Source organism: Syngnathus leptorhynchus, unplaced genomic scaffold, assembly GCF_054491065.1.
Source record: "Syngnathus leptorhynchus isolate UIUO unplaced genomic scaffold, UIUO_Slep HiC_scaffold_243, whole genome shotgun sequence".
Lineage (NCBI taxonomy): Eukaryota > Metazoa > Chordata > Actinopteri > Syngnathiformes > Syngnathidae > Syngnathus > Syngnathus leptorhynchus.
This window is the reverse complement of record NW_028232210.1, coordinates 50,001-65,000: the sequence shown is the minus strand read 5'-3', so window position 1 is coordinate 65,000 and position 15,000 is coordinate 50,001.

Here is a 15,000-nt window from a genome sequence, read left to right as displayed (position 1 = left end):
GACGCTCGCACGCGCGGCGCCCGACACTCAGCCGCTCGCTCGGCCTCCGTGGATCGTGGCTAGGTGGGATGGATGCCAAACCGGGTCGTCTCGGTCTCGCCGCAGTACGGTCGCGCCGGGGCCTGCGGGGCGGCGCGGGGAGCGCACGCTCACGCGGCGGCCGGGGCGCTAGAGTGCGACCCGCAGTGGGTAGGAACCGTCCACCCGACGTCGGACGAGCCGAGGCCGATGGGGGCCCTACCAAGGCGGGTCATGAGTGCCAGTCGGTCAGTTGGGTGAGGGGGTACTCGGAGGCCCGCCGGGAGCAGACGGGCGACCGGGGATGGGGGGCGTACGCGGGCGGGCGCCGGGAGAAGACGGCCCGTCCGGGGTCGAATCTCGGCCTGTGTTTTCGGAGCCGGCCGGGCATCACGCTCCCTCCTTGGATGGACAACATTCGTAGTTGACACTTTGTGTCATTTTATCCGAGCGGGCGGGCGCCTCGAGAGGCGGACCGTCCGGGGCGACTCTCGGCCTGTGTTTTCGGAGCCGGCCGGGCATCACGCTCCCTCCTTGGATGGACAACATTCGTAGTTGACACTTTGTGTCATTTTATCCGAGCGGGCGGGCGCCTCGAGAGGCGGACCGTCCGGGGCGACTCTCGGCCTGTGTTTTCGGAGCCGGCCGGGCCTCACGCTCCCTCCTTGGATGGACAACATTCGTAGTTGACACTTTGTGTCATTTTATCCGAGCGGGCGGGCGCCGCGAGGCGGACCGTCCGGGGCGACTCTCGGCCTGTGTTTTCGGAGCCGGCCGGGCATCACGCTCCCTCCTTGGATGGACAACATTCGTAGTTGACACTTTGTGTCATTTTATCCGAGCGGGCGGGCGCCTCGAGAGGCGGACCGTCCGGGGCGACTCTCGGCCTGTGTTTTCGGAGCCGGCCGGGCCTCAAGCTCCCTCCTTGGATGGACAACATTCGTAGTTGACACTTTGTGTCATTTTATCCGAGCGGGCGGGCGCCGCGAGGCGGACCGTCCGGGGCGACTCTCGGCCTGTGTTTAAGGAGCCGGCCGGGCATCACGCTCCTTCCTTGGATGGACAACATTCGCAGTTGACACTTTGTGTCATTTTATCCGAGCAGACGGGCGCCTCGAGAGGCGGACCGTCCGGGGCGACTCTCGGCCTGTGTTTTCGGAGCCGGCCGGGCATCACGCTCCCTCCTTGGATGGACAACATTCGTAGTTGACACTTTGTGTCATTTTATCCGAGCGGGCGGGCGCCTCGAGAGGCGGACCGTCCGGGGCGACTCTCGGCCTGTGTTTTCGGAGCCGGCCGGGCCTCAAGCTCCCTCCTTGGATGGACAACATTCGTAGTTGACACTTTGTGTCATTTTATCCGAGCGGGCGGGCGCCGCGAGGCGGACCGTCCGGGGCGACTCTCGGCCTGTGTTTAAGGAGCCGGCCGGGCATCACGCTCCTTCCTTGGATGGACAACATTCGCAGTTGACACTTTGTGTCATTTTATCCGAGCAGACGGGCGCCTCGAGAGGCGGACCGTCCGGGGCGACTCTCGGCCTGTGTTTTCGGAGCCGGCCGGGCATCACGCTCCCTCCTTGGATGGACAACATTCGTAGTTGACACTTTGTGTCATTTTATCCGAGCGGGCGGGCGCCTCGAGAGGCGGACCGTCCGGGGCGACTCTCGGCCTGTGTTTTCGGAGCCGGCCGGGCCTCAAGCTCCCTCCTTGGATGGACAACATTCGTAGTTGACACTTTGTGTCATTTTATCCGAGCGGGCGGGCGCCGCGAGGCGGACCGTCCGGGGCGACTCTCGGCCTGTGTTTAAGGAGCCGGCCGGGCATCACGCTCCTTCCTTGGATGGACAACATTCGCAGTTGACACTTTGTGTCATTTTATCCGAGCAGACGGGCGCCGCGAGGCGGACCGTCCGGGGCGACTCTCGGCCTGTGTTTTCGGAGCCGGCCGGGCATCACGCTCCCTCCTTGGATGGACAACATTCGTAGTTGACACTTTGTGTCATTTTATCCGAGCAGACGGGCGCCGCGAGGCTGACCGTCCGGGGCGACTCTCGGCCTGTGTTTAAGGAGCCGGCCGGGCATCACGCTCCTTCCTTGGATGGACAACATTCGCAGTTGACACTTTGTGTCATTTTGTTCGGCCTGTGTTTAAGGAGGCGGCCGTCCTCCACTCGGTCCGTGTTTAAGGAGCGACACTCGCGCTCCGGTTCGGCCTGTATTTAGGGAGGCGGCCGTCCTCCGCTTGGTCTGTGTTAAGGGCGACACTCGGTCCATGTTTGAGGAGCCTGGCCCTGACGCTCCTCTCCGGCCTGTGTTTAAGGAGGCGGCCGTCCTCCCCTTGGTCTGTGTTAAGGGCGACACTCGGTCCATGTTTGAGGAGCCTGGCCCTGACGCTCCTCTCCGGCCTGTGTTTAAGGAGGCGGCCGTCCTCCCCTTGGTCTGTGTTAAGGGCGACACTCGGTCCATGTTTGAGGAGCCTGGCCCTGACGCTCCTCTCCGGCCTGTGTTTAAGGAGGCGGCCGTCCTCCCCTTGGTCTGTGTTAAGGGCGACACTCGGTCCATGTTTGAGGAGCCTGGCCCTGACGCTCCTCTCCGGCCTGTGTTTAAGGAGGCGGCCGTCCTCCCCTTGGTCTGTGTTAAGGGCGACACTCGGTCCATGTTTGAGGAGCCTGGCCCTGACGCTCCTCTCCGGCCTGTGTTTAAGGAGGCGGCCGTCCTCCCCTTGGTCTGTGTTAAGGGCGACACTCGGTCCATGTTTGAGGAGCCTGGCCCTGACGCTCCTCTCCGGCCTGTGTTTAAGGAGGCGGCCGTCCTCCCCTTGGTCTGTGTTAAGGGCGACACTCGGTCCGTGTTTAAGGAGCCTGGCCCTCGCGCTCCGGTTCGGCCTGTATTTAGGGAGGCGGCCGTCCTCCGCTTGGTCTGTGTTAAGGGCGACACTCGGTCCATGTTTGAGGAGCCTGGCCCTGACGCTCCTCTCCGGCCTGTGTTTAAGGAGGCGGCCGTCCTCCCCTTGGTCTGTGTTAAGGGCGACACTCGGTCCGTGTTTAAGGAGCCTGGCCCTCGCGCTCCGGTTCGGCCTGTATTTAGGGAGGCGGCCGTCCTCCGCTTGGTCTGTGTTAAGGGCGACACTCGGTCCGTGTTTAAGGAGCCGGCCCTGACGCTCCTCTTCGGCCTGTGTTTAAGGAGGCGGCCGTCCTCCACTTCCTTCCATGCACCACCACATTCGCAGTTGACACTTTGCCATTTTTTCAGAGAGGTGACACTTAGTCGTTTTTTCGAAAGTTGACACTTAGCCGTTTTTTCGAAAGTTGACACTTTGCCGTTTTTTCAGAGAGGTGACACTTTGTCGTTTTTTCGAAAGTTGACACTTAGCCGTTTTTTCGAAAGTTGACACTTAGCCGTTTTTTCGAAAGTTGACACTTAGCCGTTTTTTCGAAAGTTGACACTTAGTCACTTTTTCGCCACAGTGACACCTCCAGCGCGTGCCACGGCGCTTTTCAGGTCTTCTATCCGACCTTGTGCTGTCGAGGACGGCGTGTCCGACGCCGTGGGGAGACCAGCACCATCTCCTCCATACTCGTAAACGGGGTGCTTTGGAAAACGGGGGGAAAGTCGATGAGTACACTGACTACTGGGACCATTTCATTGTACTCTGGCGCACCTGAAGACCAAAAAAGGTACTGCACCTTAGCCCGGGTACCTCACCCCCTGGTACCTCGAGGAGAACTTAGAAAAATTTCGACAAATTTTTGGTGAGCTCCAGGGAGAGAGGCTGATTTTTCGCTTTTTGAGGCCGACCGCCGAACCGGCGCGGGGCGGACTCACAAGCCCCGCAGAGCCGTGGGCACTTAGTCGTTTTTTCAGAGAGGCGACACTTAGTCGTTTTTTCAGAGGCGACACTTAGTCGTTTTTTCGAAAGTTGACACTTAGCCGTTTTTTCGAAAGTCGACACTTAGCCGTTTTTTTGGAAAGTTGACACTTAGTCGTTTTTTCGAAAGTTGACACTTAGTCGTTTTTTCGCCACAATTGGCTCTGAGCTCCAGGGGAGAGCCTGGTTTTGCCTTATTTCAGGCCGGCTGGGGAACCGGCGCGGGTCGGATGCACGAGCCCGGCAGAGCCGTGGGCACTTAGAAAATTTTCGCCGATTAAGCTGGGACCTCCAGGCGGAGACCGGCATTCCTCGTCCTCGGGGTTCGACCCAGGAACCGGCGCTGGGCAGACGCCGTAGCCACGCAGAGCCGTGGGCACTTAGAAAATATTCGCCAAGTTGGCTCTGAGCTCCAGGCGGAGAGGCTGGTTTTGCCTTATTTCAGGCCGGCTGGGGAACCGGCGCGGGTCGGATGCACGAGCCCGCAGAGCCGTGGGCACTTTGCCATTTTCTCAGAGTCGACACTTAGTCGTTTTTTCAGAGAGGCGACACTCTGTCGTTTTTTCGAAAGTTGACACTTTGCCGTTTTTTCAGAGAGGCGACACTTAGCCGTTTTTTCGAAAGTTGACACTTAGCCGTTTTTTCGAAAGTCGACACTTAGCCGTTTTTTCAGAGATGTGACACTTTGCCGTTTTTTCGAAAGTCGACACTTAGCCGTTTTTTCAGAGATGTGACACTTAGAAACTTTTTGCCAAGTTGGCTGTGAGCTCCAGGAGGAGACCGTTATTTTTCGTCATTCGAGGCCGACTGCGGAACCGGCGCTGGGCGGACGCCAAAGCTCGGCAGGGCCGTGGGCACTTAGAAACTTTTTGCCAAGTTGGCTGTGAGCTCCAGGAGGAGACCGTTATTTTTCGTCATTCGAGGCCGACTGCGGAACCGGCGCTGGGCGGACGCCAAAGCTCGGCAGGGCCGTGGGCACTTAGAAACTTTTTGCCAAGTTGGCTGTGAGCTCCAGGAGGAGACCGTTATTTTTCGTCATTCGAGGCCGACTGCGGAACCGGCGCTGGGCGGACGCCAAAGCTCGGCAGGGCCGTGGGCACTTAGAAACTTTTTGCCAAGTTGGCTGTGAGCTCCAGGAGGAGACCGTTATTTTTCGTCATTCGAGGCCGACTGCGGAACCGGCGCTGGGCGGACGCCAAAGCTCGGCAGGGCCGTGGGCACTTAGAAACTTTTTGCCAAGTTGGCTGTGAGCTCCAGGAGGAGACCGTTATTTTTCGTCATTCGAGGCCGACTGCGGAACCGGCGCTGGGCGGACGCCAAAGCTCGGCAGGGCCGTGGGCACTTAGAAACTTTTTGCCAAGTTGGCTGTGAGCTCCAGGAGGAGACCGTTATTTTTCGTCATTCGAGGCCGACTGCGGAACCGGCGCTGGGCGGACGCCAAAGCTCGGCAGGGCCGTGGGCACTTAGAAACTTTTTGCCAAGTTGGCTGTGAGCTCCAGGAGGAGACCGTTATTTTTCGTCATTCGAGGCCGACTGCGGAACCGGCGCTGGGCGGACGCCAAAGCTCGGCAGGGCCGTGGGCACTTAGAAACTTTTTGCCAAGTTGGCTGTGAGCTCCAGGAGGAGACCGTTATTTTTCGTCATTCGAGGCCGACTGCGGAACCGGCGCTGGGCGGACGCCAAAGCTCGGCAGGGCCGTGGGCACTTAGAAACTTTTTGCCAAGTTGGCTGTGAGCTCCAGGAGGAGACCGTTATTTTTCGTCATTCGAGGCCGACTGCGGAACCGGCGCTGGGCGGACGCCAAAGCTCGGCAGGGCCGTGGGCACTTAGAAACTTTTTGCCAAGTTGGCTGTGAGCTCCAGGAGGAGACCGTTATTTTTCGTCATTCGAGGCCGACTGCGGAACCGGCGCTGGGCGGACGCCAAAGCTCGGCAGGGCCGTGGGCACTTAGAAACTTTTTGCCAAGTTGGCTGTGAGCTCCAGGAGGAGACCGTTATTTTTCGTCATTCGAGGCCGACTGCGGAACCGGCGCTGGGCGGACGCCAAAGCTCGGCAGGGCCGTGGGCACTTAGAAACTTTTTGCCAAGTTGGCTGTGAGCTCCAGGAGGAGACCGTTATTTTTCGTCATTCGAGGCCGACTGCGGAACCGGCGCTGGGCGGACGCCAAAGCTCGGCAGGGCCGTGGGCACTTAGAAACTTTTTGCCAAGTTGGCTGTGAGCTCCAGGAGGAGACCGTTATTTTTCGTCATTCGAGGCCGACTGCGGAACCGGCGCTGGGCGGACGCCAAAGCTCGGCAGGGCCGTGGGCACTTAGAAACTTTTTGCCAAGTTGGCTGTGAGCTCCAGGAGGAGACCGTTATTTTTCGTCATTCGAGGCCGACTGCGGAACCGGCGCTGGGCGGACGCCAAAGCTCGGCAGGGCCGTGGGCACTTAGAAACTTTTTGCCAAGTTGGCTGTGAGCTCCAGGAGGAGACCGTTATTTTTCGTCATTCGAGGCCGACTGCGGAACCGGCGCTGGGCGGACGCCAAAGCTCGGCAGGGCCGTGGGCACTTAGAAACTTTTTGCCAAGTTGGCTGTGAGCTCCAGGAGGAGACCGTTATTTTTCGTCATTCGAGGCCGACTGCGGAACCGGCGCTGGGCGGACGCCAAAGCTCGGCAGGGCCGTGGGCACTTAGAAACTTTTTGCCAAGTTGGCTGTGAGCTCCAGGAGGAGACCGTTATTTTTCGTCATTCTAGGCCGGCTGCAGAACCGGCGCGGGTCGGATGCACGAGCCCGCAGAGCCGTGGGCACTTTGCCACTTTTTCGCCACAATTGGCTGTGAGCTCCAGGAGGAGACCGTTATTTTTCGTCATTCTAGGCCGGTTGCAGAACCGGCGCGGCTCGGATGCACGAGCCCGCAGAGCCGTGGGCACTTAGAAAATTTTCAGAGAGGCGACACTTTGCCATTTTTTCAGAGAGGTGACACTTAGTCGTTTTTTCGAAAGTTGACACTTAGCCGTTTTTTCGAAAGTTGACACTTAGTCGTTTTTTCGAAAGTTGACACTTAGTCGTTTTTTCGCCAAAGTGCCCACCTCCAGCGCGTGCCACGGCGCTTTCCAGGTCTTCTATCCGACCTTGTGCTGTCGAGGACGGCGTGTCCGACGCCGTGGGGAGACCAGCACCATCTCCTCCATACTCGTAAACGAGGTGCTTTGGAAAACGGGGGGAAAGTCGATGAGTACACTGACTACTGGGACCATTTCATTGTACTCTGGCGCACCTGAAGACCAAAAAAGGTACTGCACCTTAGCCCGGGTACCTCACCCCCTGGTACCTCGAGGAGAACTTAGAAAAATTTCGACAAATTTTTGGTGAGCTCCAGGGAGAGAGGCTGATTTTTTGCTTTTTGAGGCCGACCGCCGAACCGGCGCGGGGCGGACTCACAAGCCCCGCAGAGCCGTGGGCACTTAGTCGTTTTTTCGAAAGTTGACACTTAGCCGTTTTTTCGAAAGTTGACACTTAGCCGTTTTTTCGAAAGTCGACACTTAGCCGTTTTTTCGAAAGTTGACACTTAGTCGTTTTTTCGCCGATTTTGCTGGGACCTCCAGGCGAGGACCGGCGTTTTTCGTCTTCCGGGTCCGACCCGGGAACCAGCGCCGAGCGGACACATTCGCTCGCTAGTGCCGTTGGCACTTAGAAAATTTTTCGTTTGTCATGAGCTCCGGGCGGAGACCGGCGTTTTTCGTCTTCCGGGTTCGACCCGGGAACCAGCGCCGAGCGGACACATTCGCTCGCTAGTGCCGTTGGCACTTAGAAAATTTTTCGTTTGTCATGAGCTCCGGGCGGAGAGCGGCGTTTTTCGTCTTCCGGGTTCGACCCGGGAACCAGCGCCGAGCGGACACATTCGCTCGCTAGTGCCGTTGGCACTTAGAAAATTTTTCGTTTGTCATGAGCTCCGGGCGGAGACCGGCGTTTTTCGTCTTCCGGGTTCGACCCGGGAACCAGCGCCGAGCGGACACATTCGCTCGCTAGTGCCGTTGGCACTTAGAAAATTTTTCGTTTGTCATGAGCTCCGGGCGGAGACCGGCGTTTTTCGTCTTCCGGGTTCGACCCGGGAACCAGCGCCGAGCGGACACATTCGCTCGCTAGTGCCGTTGGCACTTAGAAAATTTTTCGTTTGTCATGAGCTCCGGGCGGAGAGCGGCGTTTTTCGTCTTCCGGGTTCGACCCGGGAACCAGCGCCGAGCGGACACATTCGCTCGCTAGTGCCGTTGGCACTTAGAAAATTTTTCATTTGTCATGAGCTCCGGGCGGAGAGCGGCGTTTTTCGTCTTCCGGGTTCGACCCGGGAACCAGCGCCGAGCGGACACATTCGCTCGCTAGTGCCGTTGGCACTTAGAAAATTTTTCGTTTGTCATGAGCTCCGGGCGGAGAGCGGCGTTTTTCGTCTTCCGGGTTCGACCCGGGAACCAGCGCCGAGCGGACACATTCGCTCGCTAGTGCCGTTGGCACTTAGAAAATTTTTCGTTTGTCATGAGCTCCGGGCGGAGACCGGCGTTTTTCGTCTTCCGGGTTCGACCCGGGAACCAGCGCCGAGCGGACACATTCGCTCGCTAGTGCCGTTGGCACTTAGAAGATTTTTCGTTTGTCATGAGCTCCGGGCGGAGACCGGCGTTTTTCGTCTTCCGGGTTCGACCCGGGAACCAGCGCCGAGCGGACACATTCGCTCGCTAGTGCCGTTGGCACTTAGAAAATTTTTCGTTTGTCATGAGCTCCGGGCGGAGACCGGCATTTTTCGTCATTCGAGGCCGACGGGGGAACCAGCCGGAGCGGACACGTTTGCTCGGAAGAGCCGTTGGCACTTAGAAAAAATTCCGTGTCTCGTGAGCTCCAGGGGGGACAGGCTGGTTTTATTCATCCGTAGCCGACATGGGAACCAGCGCGGAGCGGATTGGTGTTGCGCTGGCATATACCTCATCTCTCTCAGGAGTCCCCCCCTTATACGTGCCGATGGTGTTTTGGAAAACGGGGGGTAACTGGATGAGTACACTGACTAGGGGGACCAGTACACTAGCGAGGGGGACCAGTACACTGACTAGTGGGACCAACACACTATGAGCGCCTGGTACCTAAAATGGAAGTATAGAGGCCGAATTTCGGGCAAGATCACGCCGGGTTAGGCTTCCAGGACCTCGGCTAAGCAATTTTAACGGGTCGCCCGGTTCTTTTTTGATCCAGCCCGGTTCTTTTTTTTATCCAGCCCGGTTCTTTTTACACTTCCAGCTGGAGCTCGGGAGCGGCTTTTTGCACAAGAACACGCCGTGTTAGGCTTCCAGGACCTCGGCTAAGCAATTTTAACGGGTCGCCCGGTTCTTTTTTTTTATCCAGCCCGGTTCTTTTTTTATCCAGCCCGGTTCTTTTTACACTTCCAGCTGGAGCTCGGGAGCGGCTTTTTGCACAAGAACACGCCGTGTTAGGCTTCCAGGACCTCGGCTAAGCAATTTTAACGGGTCGCCCGGTTCTTTTTTTTATCCAGCCCGGTTCTTTTTTTATCCAGCCCGGTTCTTTTTACACTTCCAGCTGGAGCTCGGGAGCGGCTTTTTGCACAAGATCACGCCGTGTTAGGCTTCCAGGACCTCGGCTAAGCAATTTTAACGGGTCGCCCGGTTCTTTTTTGATCCAGCCCGGTTCTTTTTTTTATCCAGCCTGGTTCTTTTTACACTTCCAGCTGGAGCTCGGGAGCGGCTTTTTGCACAAGAACACGCCGTGTTAGGCTTCCAGGACCTCGGCTAAGCAATTTTAACGGGTCGCCCGGTTCTTTTTTGATCCAGCCCGGTTCTTTTTTTTATCCAGCCTGGTTCTTTTTACACTTCCAGCTGGAGCTCGGGAGCGGCTTTTTGCACAAGATCACGCCGTGTTAGGCTTCCAGGACCTCGGCTAAGCAATTTTAACGGGTCGCCCGGTTCTTTTTTGAACCAGCCCGGTTCTTTTTTTGATCCAGCCCGGTTCTTTTTAAACTTCCAGCTGGAGCTCGGGAGCGGCTTTTTGCACAAGATCACGCCGGGTTAGGCTTCCAGGACCTCGGCTAAGCAATTTTAACGGGTCGCCCGGTTCTTTTTTGATCCAGCCCGGTTCTTTTTTTTATCCAGCCTGGTTCTTTTTACACTTCCAGCTGGAGCTCGGGAGCGGCTTTTTGCACAAGATCACGCCGTGTTAGGCTTCCAGGACCTCGGCTAAGCAATTTTAACGGGTCGCCCGGTTCTTTTTTGATCCAGCCCGGTTCTTTTTTTATCCAGCCCGGTTCTTTTTACACTTCCAGCTGGAGCTCGGGAGCGGCTTTTTGCACAAGATCACGCCGTGTTAGGCTTCCAGGACCTCGGCTAAGCAATTTTAACGGGTCGCCCGGTTCTTTTTTGATCCAGCCCGGTTCTTTTTTTTATCCAGCCCGGTTCTTTTTACACTTCCAGCTGGAGCTCGGGAGCGGCTTTTTGCACAAGATCACGCCGTGTTAGGCTTCCAGGACCTCGGCGAAGCAATTTTAACGGGTCGCCCGGTTCTTTTTTGATCCAGCCCGGTTCTTTTTTTTATCCAGCCCGGTTCTTTTTACACTTCCAGCTGGAGCTCGGGAGCGGCTTTTTGCACAAGATCACGCCGGGTTAGGCTTCCAGGACCTCGGCTAAGCAATTTTAACGGGTCGCCCGGTTCTTTTTTGATCCAGCCCGGTTCTTTTTTTATCCAGCCCGGTTCTTTTTACACTTCCAGCTGGAGCTCGGGAGCGGCTTTTTGCACAAGATCACGCCGGGTTAGGCTTCCAGGACCTCGGCTAAGCAATTTTAACGGGTCCCCCGGTTCTTTTTTGATCCAGCCCGGTTCTTTTTTTATCCAGCCCGGTTCTTTTTACACTTCCAGCTGGAGCTCGGGAGCGGCTTTTTGCACAAGATCACGCCGTGTTAGGCTTCCAGGACCTCGGCTAAGCAATTTTAACGGGTCGCCCGGTTCTTTTTTGAACCAGCCCGGTTCTTTTTTTGATCCAGCCCGGTTCTTTTTAAACTTCCAGCTGGAGCTCGGGAGCGGCTTTTTGCACAAGATCACGCCGGGTTAGGCTTCCAGGACCTCGGCTAAGCAATTTTAACGGGTCGCCCGGTTCTTTTTTGATCCAGCCCGGTTCTTTTTTTTATCCAGCCTGGTTCTTTTTACACTTCCAGCTGGAGCTCGGGACCGGCTTTTTGCACAAGATCACGCCGTGTTAGGCTTCCAGGACCTCGGCTAAGCAATTTTAACGGGTCGCCCGGTTCTTTTTTGATCCAGCCCGGTTCTTTTTTTATCCAGCCCGGTTCTTTTTACACTTCCAGCTGGAGCTCGGGAGCGGCTTTTTGCACAAGATCACGCCGTGTTAGGCTTCCAGGACCTCGGCTAAGCAATTTTAACGGGTCGCCCGGTTCTTTTTTGATCCAGCCCGGTTCTTTTTTTTATCCAGCCCGGTTCTTTTTACACTTCCAGCTGGAGCTCGGGAGCGGCTTTTTGCACAAGATCACGCCGGGTTAGGCTTCCAGGACCTCGGCAAAGCAATTTTAACGGGTCCCCCGGTTCTTTTTTGATCCAGCCCGGTTCTTTTTTTATCCAGCCCGGTTCTTTTTACACTTCCAGCTGGAGCTCGGGAGCGGCTTTTTGCACAAGATCACGCCGGGTTAGGCTTCCAGGACCTCGGCTAAGCAATTTTAACGGGTCCCCCGGTTCTTTTTTGATCCAGCCCGGTTCTTTTTTTATCCAGCCCGGTTCTTTTTACACTTCCAGCTGGAGCTCGGGAGCGGCTTTTTGCACAAGATCACGCCGTGTTAGGCTTCCAGGACCTCGGCTAAGCAATTTTAACGGGTCGCCCGGTTCTTTTTTGATCCAGCCCGGTTCTTTTTCCACTTCCAGCTGGAGCTCAGCAGCGGCTTTTTGCACAAGATCACGCCGGGTTAGGCTTCCAGGACCTCGGCTAAGCACTTCTAACGGGTCGCCCGGTTCTTTTTTTGAACCAGCCCGGTTCTTTTTACACTTCCAGCTGGAGCTCAGCAGCGGCTTTTTGCACAAGATCACGCCGGGTTAGGGTTCCAGGACCTCGGCTAAGCAATTTTAACGGGCCGCCCGGTTCTTTTTTTGATCCAGCCCGGTTCTTTTTACACTTCCAGCTGGAGCTCAGCAGCGGCTTTTTGCACAAGATCACGCCGGGTTAGGCTTCCAGGACCTCGGCTAAGCACTTCTAACGGGCCCTGGTCCACCCCTGCCAGCGCATTTCAAAACTTGGCATTAATTTCGACCTAAGAGACGAAGTCTGATTTTTTTCTACCACTTGGGCGGCCTTTTTGCACCCAGAACACCCGCACCGGCACCATAAATTCGAAGGGTGCCGAGTGCGTCGGCGCAGATTCTGCGACGGAGTGACACTTCCCTCTTGTGGACATTCGGCGGTAGGTGAAATGCGCACTCGGTCTTCTCTTTTCTTTTCCTTCCAGTGAAACTTTGGCAACATTCTGCGAGCTGCTGGCTTCCAGAACCTCGGCCAAGCAGGTGGAGGATTTTTTTCCACTTCCAGCTGGAGGTGAGGAGGGACTTTTTGGGCAAGATCACGCCGACTTAGCAAGCAAGGTGGAAGTGCCAGCATGCTCCGTGGCTGGAAGTGTGGATGTGGAGCTCCAGCACCCTCCCTGCCTATGGAAGTGTGGAGCTCCAGCACCCTCCCTGCCTATGGAAGTGTGGAGCTCCAGCACCCTCCCTGCCTATGGAAGTGTGGAGCTCCAGCACCCTCCCTGCCTATGGAAGTGTGGAGCTCCAGCACCCTCCCTGCCTATGGAAGTGTGGAGCTCCAGCACCCTCCCTGCCTATGGAAGTGTGGAGCTCCAGCACCCTCCCTGCCTATGGAAGTGTGGAGCTCCAGCACCCTCCCTGCCTATGGAAGTGTGGAGCTCCAGCACCCTCCCTGCCTATGGAAGTGTGGAGCTCCAGCACCCTCCCTGCCTATGGAAGTGTGGAGCTCCAGCACCCTCCCTGCCTATGGAAGTGTGGAGCTCCAGCACCCTCCCTGCCTATGGAAGTGTGGAGCTCCAGCACCCTCCCTGCCTATGGAAGAGCCACCTCCGCGGGCATGCTGCTCAACCACGCCGGCCCAGAGTTCCAGCAGCTCGGCTACACTCTCTCACAAGCCCCGCCTGGAGCTCCCCAGCCCGCCCCTGGTACCTCAACTACCGAGGCCAGCCGCTCGACCAGGCCGGCCCAGAGTTCCAGCCGCTCGGCTTCACTCTCTCACAAGCCCCGCCTGGAGCTCCCCAGCCCGCCCCTGGTACCTCAACTACCGAGGCCAGCCGCTCGACCACGCCGGCGCAGAGTTCCAGCCGCTCGGATAAGCTCTGCCACTCTCCCGCTAAGCAGCCACCGGTAACGGGGAAATGTCGCCGCCTTGTGGACACGCCCTTGTAAATGAATGGGCTTTCGCACTTAGTGCAATTTTCGCCAGCTCCGTGGCTGCAAGTATGGAGCTATGGAGCCACCAGCCAGGCTGGAGCTCTGGAGCTATGGAAGTTTGGAGCTCTGGAGCTATGGAGCTATGGAGCTATGGAGCTATGGAGCTATGGAGCTATGGAGCTCTGGGGCTATGGAGCTATGGAGCTATGGAGCTATGGAAGTATGGAGCTATGGAGCTATGGATGTATGGAGCTATGGAAGTATGGAGCTATGGAGCTATGGAAGTCTGGAGCTATGGAAGTATGGAGCTATGGAGCTATGGAAGTATGGAGCTATGGAGCTATGGAGCTATGGAGCTATGGAGCCACCAGCCAGCACCCTCCGTGGCTCAACCACACCGGCCCAGAGTTCCAGCCGCTCGGCTTCACTCTCTCACAAGCCCCGCCTGGAGCTCCCCAGCCCACCCCTGGTACCTCAACTACCGAGGCCAGCCGCTCGACCAGGCCGGCCGAGAGTTCCAGCCGCTCGGCTTCACTCTCTCACAAGACCCGCCTGGAGCTCCCCGGCCCACCCCTGGTACCTCAACTACCGAGGCCAGCCGCTCGACCACGCCGGCCGAGAGTTCCAGCCGCTCGGCTTCACTCTCTCACAAGACCCGCCTGGAGCTCCCCGGCCCACCCCTGGTACCTCAACTACCGAGGCCAGCCGTTCGACCACGCCGGCGCAGAGTTCCAGCCGCTCGGATAAGCTCTGTCACTCTCCTGCCGCGCAGCCACCGGTAACGGGGAAATGTCGCCGCCTTGTGGACACGCCCTTGTAAATGAATGGGCTTTCGCACTTAGTGCAATTTTCGCCAACTCTCTGACTGGAGCTATGGAAGTATGGAGCTATGGAGCCACCAGCCACCCAGGCTGGAGCTATGGAGCTCTGGAGGTATGGAGCTCTGGTGCTATGGAAGTATGGAGCTATGGAGCTATGGAAGTATGGAGCTATGGAGCTCTGGAAGTATGGAGCTATGGTGCTATGGAGCTATGGAGCTATGGAGCTATGGAGCTCTGGAAGTATGGAGCTCTGGTGCTATGGAGCTATGGAGCTCTGGTGCTATGGAGCTATGGAGCTCTGGTGCTATGGAGCTCTGGTGCTATGGAGCTCTGGTGCTATGGAGCTATGGTGCTATGGAGCTATGGAGCTCTGGAGGTATGGAGCTCTGGAGGTATGGAGCTCTGGAGGTATGGAGCTCTGGTGCTATGGAGCTATGGAGCTCTGGTGCTATGGAGCTATGGAGCTCTGGTGCTATGGAGCTATGGAGCTCTGGTGCTATGGAGCTATGGAGCTATGGAGCCACCAGCCAGCACCCTCCGTGGCTGGATCAATGGAAGTGTTTTAGGTACCAGGCAGCCAAAGGGCCGGGGCCTCACGCTCGACCACGCCGGCGCAGAGTTCCAGCCGCTCGGATAAGCTCTGTCACTCACCCGCCGCGCAGCCACCGGTAACGGGGAAATGTCGCCGCCTGGCGGACACGCCGTTGTAAATGAATGGGCTTTCGCACTTAGTGCAATTTTCGCCAACTCTCTGACTGGAGCTATGGAAGTATGGAGCTATGGAGCCACCAGCCACCCAGGCTGGAGCTATGGAGCTCTGGAGCTATGGAGCTATGGAGCTCTGGTGCTATGGAGCTATGGAGCTCT